Here is a 16,373-nt window from a genome sequence, read left to right as displayed (position 1 = left end):
CTTTGTACTTTAAACTTCTCTGGTGACATCAAAAGACTTGTTACTGGACCAGCTTCCAAAAAGAATGTATGCAAAATTTCTTCAGTAAAAATATCCCACAAGATGACACATGAGTCTAGGTCCCCTGACAACATCCAACTTTGGTCTAATTCCAAAGAAAGACCATGTGGGCAAAGTAATGAAGTGACACTTTGGTAGTGGCCTTTAAGAACTGTGTGTGGGGGAGAATCTGAAAAACAGTGAAACACCAGATAATACAGATGTTATTTTTGTTCAGACAAAATCATCCCAGGATTTTCTTTTATAAAATTTTGGCATAAGGAAATTACATATAATTAAAGCATGCACTTGGCTAAGAAAACTAGTGAACACCGTTAGATCATCTTAAAAGGCAAGTGCCTCACCAGAAGCCGGAGCTTTTGATGAAGTGCTGCGGTTAGTTCAAAGTCTGCTAATTCTAGGCCGGGCACGGTGGCTCATGCCTGTAATATCAGCACTTTGGGAGGCCGAGAAGGGCAGATCACTTGAGGTCAGAAGTTCAAGACCAGCCTGGCCAACATGGTAAAACCCCATCTCTACTAAAAATACAAAAATTAGCTGGGTGTATTGGCTTGTGCTTGTAGTCCCAGCTACTCGGGAGTCTGAGGCAGGAGAATCACTTGAACCTGGAAGGTGGAGGTTGCAGTGAGCTGAGATCATGCCACTGCACTCCAGCCTGGGTGACAGAGCAAGACTCTGTCTAAAAGAAAAGAAAAGAAAAGAAAAAAAATGTTTACTGATTCTTAAGGATATTAGTAAGTTACCAATTTCAGTGTCATGGAATAGTATACACTGTTCTAAGAGTGAACACTTCATACATTTGCCTTCATGAAAATAAGTTCAGAATATTGCTTATTTGCCTCTACAAAAATAAGTTCAGAATATTACTTACTTTCATTCGTTTTTTTGGAGACAGGGTCTTACTCTGTTGCTCAGGCCGGAGTGCAGTAGTGTGATCATGGCTCACTGTAGCCTCAAATTCCCTGGGCTTGGAGGACCCTTCTACCTCAGCCCCCTAGTAGCTGGGACCACAGGTGAATGCCACCATGCACAGCTAATTTTTGTATTTTTAGGAGGGACAGGATGTCACCATGATGCTCACACTGTTCTCAAACTTCTGAGCTCAAGGGATCCACCTGCGTCAGCCCTTCCAAAGTGCTGAGATTACAGGCAGTAGCCACCTCGCCCAGCCTGTCATTCTTCATATTATAGCAACTAAGTCTAGTATACCAGAAAAAAAAAAGTTTCAGAAAATATTTTTAGTTTGAAAGATGTTAGAGATTACCTAATTCTACCTCTTTGCTTTACAGATAAAGCGTCTGAGGCTCAGAGAGGTTAAGTGGCTTGCATCCAAGTGTGTAAAAGCAAAGCAAAATGTTTAAGAGTGCAGTGCAGCACTGCTGTTAAATGAATCTGTCTTTTTCTTCCCCACTGGGTCTGTCACTTACTAGATATGTCACTATGTCTAGTTTCCTTTCCCTCTGAACCATAGATGTTACATCTGAAAATTTAGGATAATAATAGTCCTTAATTCAGACAAGACTGTTGTGTGGAATAAATAAGGTAATGCCTATAATTTTGTAGCACTCTGCTTGGCACTTGGTAGGCATATGGACATTTCAGATCATAGCTGTATGAGAGCACAGGACTAGTGACACACTACTGTGCTAAGGGGTGACTCTTGCCCTAGCCACACTGCTTCTTCCTTCATCATTAGCTAAACTCCCCCAAATTCATAAACCACAAACTCTCTTTATTCAAATTAAAAGTAAACCTCATCTAAGAATTCTTGTTATACTTCAGAAACTTCTATTCCATCAGGACATCCTCACTTTGTATCTCCTAACAAACCAGGATGAGTGCTCATTCAGATGCTAGAAGTCACATGTGGCGGCTTCTTGCTCTCTGGATATTAGGTTAAATCAGCTTAGATAAAAACTGCTAGGTCTTCGCTTTCTCACTAACTTTTAACAGCAGCCGTTTAGCTGTACACCAGTACATTACCTCTCCTTGGTTCATTGCCATTTATTCTGCTTCAGTCAACCACCGAAGGGTAAGTCAGTAACATTTAGCAAGTGGCCAAAGTAAGCTGAGAACAATAGTAGGCAATATAAGAAGATTTTTTTAAATTGAGATTTAGTCCTTACCCTTAAGGACCCTATGCTCTAATAGGATTTGTGTAACAATAATAAAATAGGCCAGGCACAGTGGCTCACATTTGTAATCCCCAGCACTTTGGGAGAGCTAGGCAGGCAAATCAGCTGAGGTCAGGAGTTCGAAACCAGCCTGGCCAACATGGTGATACCTCGTCTCTACTAAAAATGCAAAAATTAGCCAGGCGCAGTGGTGGGTGCCTGTAATCCCAGCTCCTCAGAAGGCTGAGGTCCTGGGAGGCAGAAGTTGCAGTGAGCTGAGATTGCTCCATTGCACTCCAGCCTGGGCAACAGAGTGAGACTCCACCTCAAATAATATTAACAATAAAATAGTATAAAGTTTTTTTTCTACACATTCTAACTCTCAATCACCTCCTATACTTCTTTCCCTTACATAAGACAATTTAATAGGTATTTGTTGTTGTAATGCACAAATGCAGAAAGATGTATACACACATATACACATTTCATTCACAAAGACATACAGATTAAAACAGAAGGACACTCTTTTTCTTCTGATTAGCAAAGATTAAAAAGTTTAATAGCATACAAAGTTGGTAAAGTTTGGGGAGAAAGGCATTTTTACAAGCTATTAGTGAACATGCATGCATATTGATGAAAGTTCTTTACAGAATATTTTAGATCTATTTTCAAAATTAAAAATGCAAACAAATGTTGATTTAGTGATTCTACTCTTAGGAATTAATATATAGATAATGCCTGTATATATATACAATGGTAATCAATTCCACATTGTCTATGGTAGCTAAAAACTAGAAAAACCTACATACCAATTAATAAGAAATTAAAGTTAGATTATTACTAATTATTTAAAGTCAGCTCATAAAGAATACACTCCAAAATATTTTATTTAGATTTGTTTAAGGACATTTGAGTAAAGCATGTAGAATATGCTTTTATTTGTGCAATGTAATTAAAAAACTGTATATTGTTATACTTGGTATTTCCTTAAATACACATAGAAAATTTCAAGAGGAGTATAAACTGGTATTAGCAGTTGGCTTTGAAGAAAGAAACTGGAAGATCAAGTAAGGAGAAAAACTCATTTCTTATTGTATAACCTTCTGCTTGAGTTTTTTTTTTTTTTTTTTTTTTAACCCTATATATATGGTTTACTTTAACACTAAAATAGGTATACATTTATTGGCAAATGCCAGTAAATTCTTTAGGCCTCTAAATCTTCTTTAGTGCACCTTGTTGAAATTGCAGCTTAGATAAATGAAATAAATAGTGTCAAATAAAATTCACTGACCTTTTACTAAAGAACCATCTTCTAGAAGTCTTGCTTTGGCAGCATTCAAAGCCTGGGTAATGATAACTGTCCCATCTTCACAGCCACATATTAGTTTATCACTACTTGGAATATACTCTGATGAAGTGACTACAGCAGTTCCTGCCCCATCTTTAAGCCCAGAGAAGTGGTCAGTAATACTTTGCGACACTATCATGCTTATCAAAATTATCTTGAAGAGTCCAGGTGGCAGTTATTGGTATCTCTAAAAGGAAAACAAACACAAAAAGAAAATTTGGTTTATCAATGCATCATAGACATGGAAAATATCAAGGCACCCTCCCTTCAAAAATATGAATACAGTTTAACAGTCTATCCCCTATGCATACTGCCAGCGTTTATCTCTTGTTAAGTTCAGTGGATGTTAACATAAATTATATTGATTGTGTGACTATATAAGATCTATAAGCTTTGTGTTTATACCTGCTTTTATGTTGTCATTTAATACATAATAGTACACAATAAGTTTTTCCTGTTTGTGGTCCTATATTGCTCACCTTAGAAGAAACAATGAGTTAATGACAAATTAGTTCTCAGAAGACATGTGACTAGATAATGGAAACTGACTTACCTTTAGGACAACCATCAAACTTGGACACAGGAACATGAGGGATGTGCCACAAAGTAATTTTTCCTGAGACTTCTCCAGAGAAGAGTACCTTGTAAAAAGGCTCTTTCCGTTCATTCATGTAGCCCATAACAAGGGGATGGCTCTGTTCCAAAACAAAAAGTGAGCTTTTATGTAGGAAATACTCTTAACTATAGAGAGATGGCCACTGTTTTTAAACAGAGAAACAACACTTAATAACTGAAGTAAGTCTTTTCAATTTATTTCCCACTGTTTCAGAATTTCAAAGAAGTAATCTGTGATCTAGGACTAAAGAGGCTTTGTAAAACAAGAAGCAGAGTCATAGACTTCAGAAAGTTAATAAGAGTATCTAACATTTCCTGACCATATTATTTGTGTGTGTATATATATATATATATATATATATATATATATATACACACACACACACACACATACTGCTACATGTACACATTACTGCAAGGGGCTTTCTACATATTCAGTTAAATAATCCTCACAATAACCTTATAAAATTGGTACTAGGCGTTGTTTTCATTTTACAGACAAGAAAACTTGAAGTGAAGACATTGATCTGTCTAAGACGATTAGAGATAGCAATGGGCTTGACTCCATAATTCTGATTCAGGAACCCAGGTCCTGAATAGTTATAATTGTAACTGTTATACAATAGTTCATGTGTAGTTCTAATTATCAGCTAAAACAGCAACAACTAATATTTATATAGTAATTGTATGTTATTAATATGTTTCCCACTTTTTGTCGACTATTTTTTAGATTAAATATACAGTACTTGATTTCAGATTTCTCAAGTGGCCACAAAGGAAAATGATTTTATAATTTATAATGTGTGTGTGTGTATACATATACAATGTTATACATTATATAAATAATGTATGATATTAAACATTGTGTATACATTATATATAATTTATGATCTTGGTGAAGCAGAATATGAATAGTGGGCACCAGTGCCCTTAAAACTATGCCTTCACTAGTGAATGTGCTTAGAGCATCCCTGGTTCTTCTCAGGGCAGTACTGCTGTTCTTTGGGCAGGTTTGAAAATAGAGATTATGCATAAGGGATCAAAATCTTTTAAGTGATTACAAAAACAAAACTCTCTTCGGTGCAGAAATAAAAGTCATCCTAAAAAAAAAGCCAACTGCGGGTGCTAGAATTAAAGAAGTCCAGAAAAGTGATGCTTCCTAGTCATAAAATACATGCTTTAAGGTCTGGATTTAGACATATTAGTGAAAAGTTCTATTCATTAGTGATTATTAAGGGCCAAAATTAGCTACCTTTTATCTTCACAACAAAGCTATGTAGTAAGTAAACATTGATATGAAAATAAGAAAACTATCACAGAAAATAAGAAACCAATCCAAGGTCATCCAACCAAGGTGTGTTATGAATTCCCTGTAGTCCCAAGAAATAAGAGCATCACGGAAAATGGTTCCAATAAAGTCAGTTTCTAAATAATTTTTTTTTTAAGGCTCAGAGGGCACTTTGGTGTCTTACAGCCATGATTTTTATAGCTATCTGAAATGGTGTTGATAAAATTTGGTAAAATTGGCTACTCGAACTCTCCTACCATTGCATGCACTTAGAACTGATTGTTCCAACTCTCTGGTTATTCTGATTTAAAAAGGAAGCTCCAGGAGGCTGGTGGGTTACTCAAGTTGGTGGCAGCGCAACCCCTCCCAGCTGGTGCTTTGCCCCTGCAGTTGAATTTCCCTGTTGCTTTCATCCCCGCTGCCTTCACCTTGTACACTGCTGCCTCTCACATGCTCACATTCACCCCTTGGTCCCTCGCTCTTCCTCCTCCCAAACAGTTGCCTCTAGTTCTGCTATTCACCTGAAAACCTCTTCATAGTTCCTTACCATGTGAATTCTTATTTTTCATCGCAGTGTCCATGAGAGTCTCCATCCTCCAGGAGGTAATAAAACATAGCCATTAGAACTGAAATCCCTGGGCTAACTGCCTGGATTCAAATCCTGGCTTTACCACATGTTAGCTCTATTAAAAGAGCATGTTACTTACTATAGGCAGTTTGGTACACCTCACTGTCTCATTTGCCCTACCTGTGAAAGAAGACTAATAAAAGCACCCGATATGTGGGATTGGTGTAAGAAATAATGAGTAGATAAAGGTAAGGTGCTCAGAATGGTCCCTGACATTTAGTCCATATTCAGTTAATTTTAACACTTGTTATTCTTTTCTCAGAAGAATTGAGAAACTCACTCCAAAACCCATTACCAGATTTGGACTAAACCACTTGAGTTCAAATCCTGGGAATTCACCTATCCGAACATCAGTTTCAAAATGGAATCTTGGTGGCAACTAAAGTACATGAGGTTGTTTGTATGTTTGCCAATAATGACTGAAACAAAGTTGTTTATCATCATCACCATCATCATCATCAACATGAGTGCTCTTACTTCACACACACACATTTTTTATTTGCAATCCTTAGGCTGTTTTTATCCCAGCTATTCCCACCTCAGCACAGCAGCCTTACTCTGTGGCTGAGACCCTGGGAAGTCCAGTTTCTTATCTCAACAGCCAGGACCCTTGCACCACAGGCCTCAGCAATTACCAGCTATTATTTGAAGCCAGGGAGATCCTATGCAGCTACTAGAAGGAAAGATGAATCCCCATTCTCACCACTGCAACTCCATCAGCAGATATTGTTCATGGGCATTACAAACAGTAACTCTTGAGAACCGGTTACTGTCAAACCTGGAGATTTAATTCTGTGGTATAACTCCAAAAAATGAGTCTGGACAGTACCACCTGTTCACAGAGCAGTATTGTCTAAGCTCACTGCATGTATCAAATTCATCTCATCCTACCAGAGTGTCTTCATTACCTGGTAACTTTAAGAGAGATTAGGAACTCTTATATTTAGTGAACACTGGTGATGCTTGAATAAGGGGAAGAAAGTCTGACTTTATGTGCTGGACAAAAAGCAAGTAAGGACAGGCAGATCAGCTTCGTCCAGTTTCCAAATATTCTATTCATATTTCACTGGTTTCTAGGCATTTCTCGGTTTTAAGATACAGAAACAGCTACGGCTGTTTAAACAAGTATTATTGGTAAAAGACACGTAAGTTTGTTTTCACATTTTGAGAAACAAAGCCAGGTAACTTCCCATGAGATTAGTTATTTTTTTAGTTGTTGTATTATTTCCTCATGGTTATATCTATCATTGAAATTTGTAGGAATGAGAAGCCCCAAAAGGGCACAACTGATAATTGGCTTTCAGGGCAAACTGTGCTTTGTAAAAATGCATTCAAAGCCAAAGAGAAGGAAACAGCAGATTCTTTAAAACATAACTTAATATGCCTTTCTGAGTAAGCCCTAATACTGCTTTTGTGATCAACAGCAAAACAAGAAACTATTGCTGCCCACAAATAATTTAAGAAATAGTCATTGATGCATGCCATAATTATAAAGTTTGCTTGTGCCCCAGTGGCACTTGGGGTTCTAATTTTTGGCTGACAGTTTCTTAATCAAGTTTTCACAGCAAAACCTCACAGATATGTTAAAGGGACAATCACTGAACTATAGGGTTTCCAACAGCTTTGCTGCCTGGTTAAGCAAACCATCATTCTGTTAAAAGTAGCATGCTTCCTTGGTTGACACATCAATAATTCAAAACTCTTCCACTCTCCATGAAATACGTTTTTGGATAATTGATGACGAAGTCCAAAAGCTTAAGAAAAAAACACTTTGGGTAACACTACGGAAATGAAGTAACTGTTTAAATTTTCAGGCTTACTGGGGTGTCAAAAGTATGATTCAGTCAAGTAACAAGCTCACAATTATATTCTAAACTATCTGCCAAAAGCATAATTATATTTGCTTTAACAAAGTTTATTCATAAGAATAGCTAAATATATCTGAAAATGATATCAAATGATGTAAGTTAAAAAAATATAAAAATATAAAAAAATATAAAAAAATATAAAAAAAATATAAAATTCATAAAGTTTAAAAATTGGAGTAGATACGTAAAATGTTAATGTTTTGTCAAACCATCTGTCACAAGGGTCAGTGAAAAAAAAGTGTGTGTGTATGTGCTTGTACACATATACATACACACGCACACAAAGGCAGAGACAGAATGAGAAAGTAAATATAGAAAAATGTTAATTGGTGAATCTAGGTAAAGCATATATGAGTAATTACTGCAATACTCTTGCAACTTTTTCAAATATTTGAAAACTTTCCAATCAAGTAAATACAGCAAAGTAAAAAAAAGAAAAACTCAGTGAATATTTATTGCAGTGAAAATAGCAATTCTGTTTCTTTTCAACAGTTATAATTTTCCTGTAATGAATATATATTGTTTCATTATAAACTTAAAATACAGTCTTAAAAATAGTAGATTTTTAAAGACAAAGTTTTGTCTTTGGTAGCCATTGACAATTAAACTTGATTTTCTCATTAACAAGCTGATGGGATGCTCGAATTCAATTTTTTCAAGCCTGACTCTGTGACAGACAAAGCAGCACTTATCCAAGAAACTGAGTGAAACAGCTTTGAGGCACTCACTTTTTTCTTGCATTACCTTATTTTCCTGCACAGAAATAGAGCACAGTAAATGAGGATAAATGGTCTTTTTAAGCCCTCTTCCATCAGAAGGGTATATGCTTTTCGAAAACCCACTGCATGGCAAAAATAAAAAGCAAAGTTTAGAACTTTGGGGTTCTTTATTCGTTTTTTTCCCTCCCAGTTTCAAAAGCCGGATGGTATCTTTCAAGTTTCTAAACTCTAGTTAGAAATTGTTAGGTTAATAATTACAAGTGACTTTTTGAAAACCCAGCACCAGCTGTACAAGTTATACATGGTTAATCTCACTCCTCCATCCCCTGCGGTTTTGTACAAAGGCTGAAGCCTAAGAAGCTCAGAGTAAACCTTCTAGTGCCAAAGTTGTTTTGTTCTGGTTTTTGATCATGGGCAGCATGCAGGGATTTTTAAATAATAAACCTCCCAAAGTTCATTTTCTACCTGAATGTTTTGTATGCCACTCCCATCTGAGCTCACCTGTTCAGCAGCTCATAGATGTAACTGTGACCATCTTCTGTCCATGAGGATTCTGTGAGCAGCAATCACTTCTCCATCAGCAAAGAACTGCCCATTTCTACTAACTTCAGTCAGCAGAAGGGAAAAATTACAGTAATCATCAACCTAAAATACAAAGTTGATGCACATTATCAAAGGTTAAAATCGAATCTGCCAATCAGATAAATATAAATTCTGATAGTAATAATATAACAACATAGTAAGTGTTAATAACAGACCATACTGTACTCATATATTAAGACGATATTTTACCATCACTTATTTACTCATATTTATCTTAGGGTAGGTTTCAGTGGATAAAGTTCATCTGGCTATTTTGTTCCAGAGTGTATACACTAAACATAAAAGCCAAAAATCCCCAAATTTCTAAGTAATTTTACTATTTCCATAATGAGTAGACCAAGTTTTACATTTGAAGATTTATTATGCACATAAAAAGTGTATATCACAAAAATCTTTTGTTAGACCATATATTTTTAAACCTTTGTTCAAAAATACATTATCATCATACAAGAAGGACTGTAGAGTTTTGTTAACTGATCCATTACACAAAACTTTAAAGAAAAATAAATGCTATGAAATGATGGCAACTTAGCTTTTCTTTCTTCTTGGAAAATGTCTGAACATATTCTCAAGAAAATAATATTATTCCCTCTTAAAACCAATAAAAAAGTAAAACATCTAAAAGTATAATCAACTATGTAGGTGAAAGGTATATTTTTAGTTCTAAAGTATAGACACCAAATTTTGAAAATAATTTAGAACTTAATATTCACTGTTATTATGGTTTGTTGTTAACAAAATTAGGATAGACTACTACATATCTAGTATCTTGAGATACAAAACTGCTGCATGCCATGATATTAAATATGTAGTAATCTATCCCAATTTTATTCAGAGTTAAAAACTAATATGTCAGTCATAAAAGACATCATTCCATGTTCTGGTAATACTATTACAGAGAATTTTTATCATATTTAAATCTTATTATTTTTGCACAAAAAAAAGCCAAATTAACATTTGTATATCGCTGATATTTATTACATTATTTTGTAATACCTTCCAACATTTAGAACATACCACCAAAGAGAAGTCTCTCAGTATTTGTGCAAAATCGTATTGTTGGGCAGTTCAAGGACTCAAGAAACTTGGATTCTTTTTCATAGACATCTTGCTTTTCCTTCAAAAGGAAAGAATTTTTTAGTACTAGTTCAGGTAATTTATACACAGCCATGAGAAGACCTGCTTCCCATACATCTCAAGAAGATCACACCATTATAAAATGAAAAGTATTTGAGTTTCCTTTTGAGTGTTTTGAACTAAGAAGTTACTTTGCAATAGAAGTTGTGTACCTGGGTGACAAAATAATCTGTACACCCAACCCCCACCACAGTTAATTTATCTTTATAACAAACCTGTATATATACTCCTGAAAGCCTTAAAAAATGTTTTTAAAGAAATAAAGGATATCTTTCTTGGGGAGAAAAAAAAAAGCTGTGATTAGGAAATCCTCTTGGATTCAAGAACTCATTATATACTGTCATTTAACAAACATTCTCTGGGAAGCTATGGCTGGATGCTGAGAATGTCAAGATTAAGAATAAGCTACAGACTGTTAGACATAGCACAAAGGTCAAACAAAAAATGTAAAATGATGGCTTAAAAAAACCCTACAGTATTTTCTTTTCTTTTTTCTTTTTTTCTTTAGATGGAGTCTTGCTCTGTCGTCAAGGATGGAGTGCAGTGGCACAATCTCGGCTCATTGCAACCCCTGCCTTCTGTGTTCAAACCATTCTCCTACCTCAACCTCTGAAGTAGCTGGGCTTACAGGTGCACACCACCATGCCCAGGTAAATTTTTTTTGTATGTTTAGTAGAGACAAGGTTTCACCGTATTGGACAGGCTGGTCTCAGACTTCTGACCTCTGGTGATCCACTCGCCTTGGCCTCCAAAGGGCTGGGATTACAGGCGTGAGCCACCATGCCTCGCCTAGTATTTTAATTGCTAAGAAAAAAAAAAAAAATGAACAAAGTGCCAATACATGGCACATAGATTACTATATTCCCAATAAGCTTGTGATAATGCTGGATGTGTATTTCTTGAGCTCAGCATATCAACAGAATTTCTAGGCTTCCTCAACCAATAAATTCCTAAAGAGATCCCAGAGCTCCTTGGGGAAGCCTCAATAGTTTTGTCATCAACACAAATCGTGTGGTTGTTCTTTCGTCCATCATCTCAACTTGCAGCCTGATGTCAGGGAAGAGGTGAGTATACTGGACCCCCCAGGGATGTGCCTCTCAGTTGTTTATAGTTATTTGCTTGCCACTGTTAACACATACTCAGAAGAAAGGGGGATTTCTACTGTAAGGACCAGAAAGATACTCTGCTATTTTTTTTTTTTTAATTAAAAATGTAGTCTTTCTCTCTGCATATGTGCGTGTGTATAAATGAAAACATTTATATATACATGGAGGAGAGGTTGGAAAGATACAAGCCAGTTGTACCAGTGGTCACACCTGGGAAGATGGATGGGGGGAGATTATGGAGGTAGAATTTATGCACTTCTATATTATTTGAGCTTTTAACAATAAGCATGTAATAGCCTTGTAATTTATAAGTTTTGATGAATATGCTTGAAATTGTAGGGAAAAAAGAGTAGGGTTCCCAAGCCAACCTGAATGCTGTTGATAGATGAGAAGAGATCCCCTACTTTGAGCTCAGCAGCTACTGATACCACCAAGAGAGAATCTTCTGTGAAAAGAACAAAAGTCACATATAAGCTGACCATGGATATAATTGGGCATGTAAAAATCATTTCATAGTCATTTGAGAATTATACAGCGCTGTGTAGATGGAAAGTTTTAATCTTTTGAGTTACTTTTTAACTAGAAAAAAATAAACATTCTGAATCATGCTCGAAATCTGTTTTAAAGTTTCAAAGTGATTCCTAGATAGAAGAGCATCACTAGAAGCAGAACTGCATTGCAAATCATCATAACATGAAGCCTTCCTATTTCAGAAGTAAGTGAGGAGCCAACTTCCACTTCACTTTGCAGTCGTTCATTACAAGAACTGAATTAGCAATACTACATCCAGAAGATATAGCAGGGCAAAATTCCAGTAGTCCTGCTAATCCACAACAAAACCCGCTTGTCACTCTGAAAATGTAACAAGCAGAACTTGGTTATAAAAACACAGATTCTTGGACAGGCACGGTGGTTCACGCCTGTAATCCCAGAACTTTGGGAGGCTGAGGTGGGTGGATCACAAGGTCAGGAGTTGAAGACCAGCCTTATCTAGATAGTGAAACCCCATATCTACTAAAAACACAAAAATTAGTCAGGTGTGGTGACATATGCCTGCAGTCCCAGCTACTTAGGAGGCTGAGGCAGAGAATTGCCTGAACCTGGGATGTGGAGGCTGCAGTGAGCTGAGATCATGCCACTGCACTAGATAGAGCCTGGGCAACAGAGTGAGACTCCATCTCAGAAAACAAAACAAAATAAAAGAAAAAAACAGATTCTCCTCTTTCCACCTCATCATAACCTTTTGCTGACTTTCCAATGTTTTGAACCACTGGCATGGGTATTCTTAAGTTTTCCTTGATCAGATGTACTATCCTCATTAATAAACATTCTTTCTGAATTCCTGCCCAATAATTTGACAAATAATTCAAAAGTAGATATTTTTATATGTGATCTCTTACTGTCAGATAATACCCAAATATTACCTTGAATTCCCGTGGAGTGAACAATGCACATGCAGTTGATCCAATCAGGAAAGTGAGATGATCTAAAACTGTGAACAACAGCCAAAGTTTTGGGATCAATGATGAGGACATCTTGATATTCTCCACAACAAGGAAGCCAGCCTTCTCCTGTCATCCGGAATGAGCAATGGTAATACTATGTATATGGAAATCAAAGCAAACATTTCATTGTAACTAGAAATTAACATAATTTGCCTACACCGAAGACACCTCTAGATTTTAGTTTTAGCTTACGATCAATTAAGGTATCGAACTGAATTGCAGCTCGAAGTTTTTCTTAGTTCGGTTATTCCAAACTCCCATTGGCACCTTAGTCTCATTTGCATCTCATGATTTTTCTGGAGAAAGACCTTTTGGAAGGAGTGATTTTATTCTACATTATGGAAAGCTCACACATTATTTCTAGAATGTAACTTGGGACTAAACAACCACCATGGGGCCAGGCACAGTGGCTCATGCCTATAATCCCAGTGCTTTGGGAGGCTAAGGCAGGAAGATCACTTGAGGCCAGGAATTTGAGGCCGCCATTAGCACTGCATTTCAGCCTGGGTGAAAGAGCAAGACCCTGTCTCTTTAAGAAAAAAAAATTAATAACAGCAAAACCCTGGTTTCTTACCGAGCAACAGTTATGTATGTTAAGAAGAAATAAAGGGTTTGAAGGGCATTTGAGTATTATTGTGCCAAATAAGTTTTGGAAATCTTTTATTAAAGATCAAGTAATGCATTCTACTTTTAACCAGCTTGCTCTCTGCAGGATTTTATTCCCAGAAAAACAGAAGAGAGTTTGTGAATGTTGCAATGCAAATCATCAACACCAAAAGTATGAAATATTTAAAAACATGGTCAGCACCATTGGAAGCATGCAAACCACACACACATGCTTGGAAATCATGTACTAAAAGCCAAGATTTGCTTTAAAGATTGGGAAGTGATCATAAAAGTTATAGTTATGCTGCTTGCTCTCATTTCATAAATAAGACATTTAGAAATTAAGAACCTATCCACACAAAAAAATAGGGGTTGAAATTGGGAATGAGAGAAAAAATTATGCTTTATAACAGCACATCATTAACACTGAATTTTTACATGTGTACCAGTATGTGTGTTTTGTGTCACTAAGGCAACATATGAACATTGTCTTTCAAATCTGTTAGAAAGATACAAAAATGAAAGAATCGGGAAAAATCTGCTTGACTAATACCTTTTGGGAAAGAAAAATGCCATAATAGCCGTTGATTACTGATGGTATTTGACCCTCATGACAAAATAAAAATTCAAGAAAAGAATATTCTCCAAAGATACTTCTTCAGAAGTGTGTCTGCAAATGCCCTAAACAAGTTGCAGAATTGGAAATGCTCTGGAGGAAGTGAGGGTACTTACACAGATTGCAGTGTGCCTGTAAGGAAGTGTAGCCTTCATGCACTGTCCGTTGGTGACATTCCAAACACACATCTCCCTAGCAGAGACAACTTTGTAGTATTCTCTGTCATTTCCACTCAATTGGCTGGAATGATTTTTGTGCCACCAAGTTTTTCTTTAGTGCTGCACTTAAGTGCAGCCTGATCATTTATGTGGCTTTTTGTTACAGATTAGTGGGCAAGACAATGTTGTGGTCATTAGCAGGGATGACATACTGTATCTGTATCTTTTTGCTTCGGTAATTACACCCTGCGGCCAGCATGCAAACCTTACTTTAGGGACAACCCAGCCTACAACAAATTGTGGAGATACAGCTATCACAGCCTCTTAGTGACAGTAGAACAATTTTTCCATGGAAACTGTATCCTCTTGAAAATGCTTTATTTCACTGAACTTAAACTACATATTCTGAAAATCATAATGCATCAAGTGCTGCATCTTCTGAGGCCAGCGTATCATCTTTTTAAAAACAAACAGTGCCACCAAGAGGCTACATTTGGTCTATCATTGATAACAGTTTATCTCTGCTACTCCTGACTTGAAATTCTGAAACCATCCTTGCCACTTAATATTTAGAAAACGGTTATTATTTCAAAAACTTGTACTTGGTTATATATTACAAAGACATCGTTTTAAAATGCAGTTAAGAAATACACCCAGCATAGGGTGGTTTATATGACTTCACAAAAATCAGAATGGCTGTTGCAGTATTGTTTGGTAATATTCTTCAGTCTTGACAGTTTTAACACATAAGCAAAATTTTCCATGCAAGAAAAACATAAGTTTTATAGGCCTTAAAGGAGATACTGTATTATATTAGGAAGCAAAATATATAGACTGTGTTAACAACTGTATGCTTTTGGCGTTTGTGGGCTTTTTCATTTTTCTAACCAGACACTGGAACTCAATCTTCTAAATGAGTAGCTCTTAAACTGGGGTGCTTTAGCTACCCTCTATTCCCCCGACATTCCAAGGACACTTGGCAATATTTGGAGATATTTTTGGTTGTTAGAATTAGGAACACACTACTGGCATCTAGTGGAGAGAGGCCAGGGATGCTGCCAGATAGCCTGCAATGCATGGGACGTCCCCCACAACAAAGAATTATTGCTTCCTAAATGCCATTAATGCTGAGTTGAGAGATCGCATTTTAGAAATAGACACTAAATAGTCATAGATTTTTTTCCCTATATTTATATCCAACCTCATTCCAAAAACATTTGAGGTAACCTGAAAAGACATGTAATATTATAAAAAAGGAGGAAAAAAATCGTGTGTGTGTGTGTGTGTGTGTGTGTGTGTGTGTGTGTGTGTACTAATCAGTAAGATTGGGAGGAAGGTAAATACTGAAATATCTTGAAAGTAAAGCAAACTAATAATGCCTCTATAAAATAAAGGAATGTATCTCAATGTTAAAGTAATTGAACCTTAAGCAGTCAACATTATAACATTTTAGCTCTTTAAGGGATTTGAGTTTATTGACAAGGTTTGTGACTCTAGCTATGCATCAACAACCACCTAATACTTTTCCAAAAATTACCTCAGAGATTCCAGTTCCATGACTCTATGTGGGATATGGTATGTGTGGCTTTGAAAAGCACCTGGTCAGCTGACTTCTTTCTAGCCTTTTCCTAAATCAGTAGCTCTAAATTCTGGCTATACATTAGACTTAGTTGAGAACTTTTATAAAATACTGATGGCTGGCCCAATGCAGATATCAAATCAGACCAATTGATTCACATTTTCCAGGGATGGACTCTGGACATCAGTGAAAATTCCTTTGAAAATACTAATGTACTTAAACCATCTTGGATCCCAGTGCTTTCCCTGCTTTCCCTATTTATTTGCTTATCATTATATTAAATCTGAAAAATGCAAATGTATCACAAAATGAAAATTTGCTCTTTGCCTATCAATTTTGTTTAATAGGAGAAAGTAAATTTGTGATGTATCAAATGTAACACTGACATCTTACCTGGGACTGTATGTTACATACGTAAAAGTA

The 16,373-nt window shown here is 36.3% G+C and overlaps 1 pseudogene; it reads right to left on the bottom strand.

The window, feature by feature from the left end:
- Positions 1 to 3,457: 3,457 nt before the first annotated feature.
- On the bottom strand, positions 3,458 to 13,064 carry LOC101038009 (WD repeat-containing protein 72-like; annotated as a pseudogene).
- Between the last annotated feature and the right edge of the window lie 3,309 nt (positions 13,065 to 16,373).

This window comes from Saimiri boliviensis, chromosome 7 (assembly GCF_048565385.1).
Source record: "Saimiri boliviensis isolate mSaiBol1 chromosome 7, mSaiBol1.pri, whole genome shotgun sequence".
In the NCBI taxonomy this organism is placed as follows: Eukaryota; Metazoa; Chordata; class Mammalia; order Primates; family Cebidae; genus Saimiri; species Saimiri boliviensis.
Note: the sequence above shows the minus strand (reverse complement) of the source record. Positions and strands in the feature narration are given on the sequence as shown.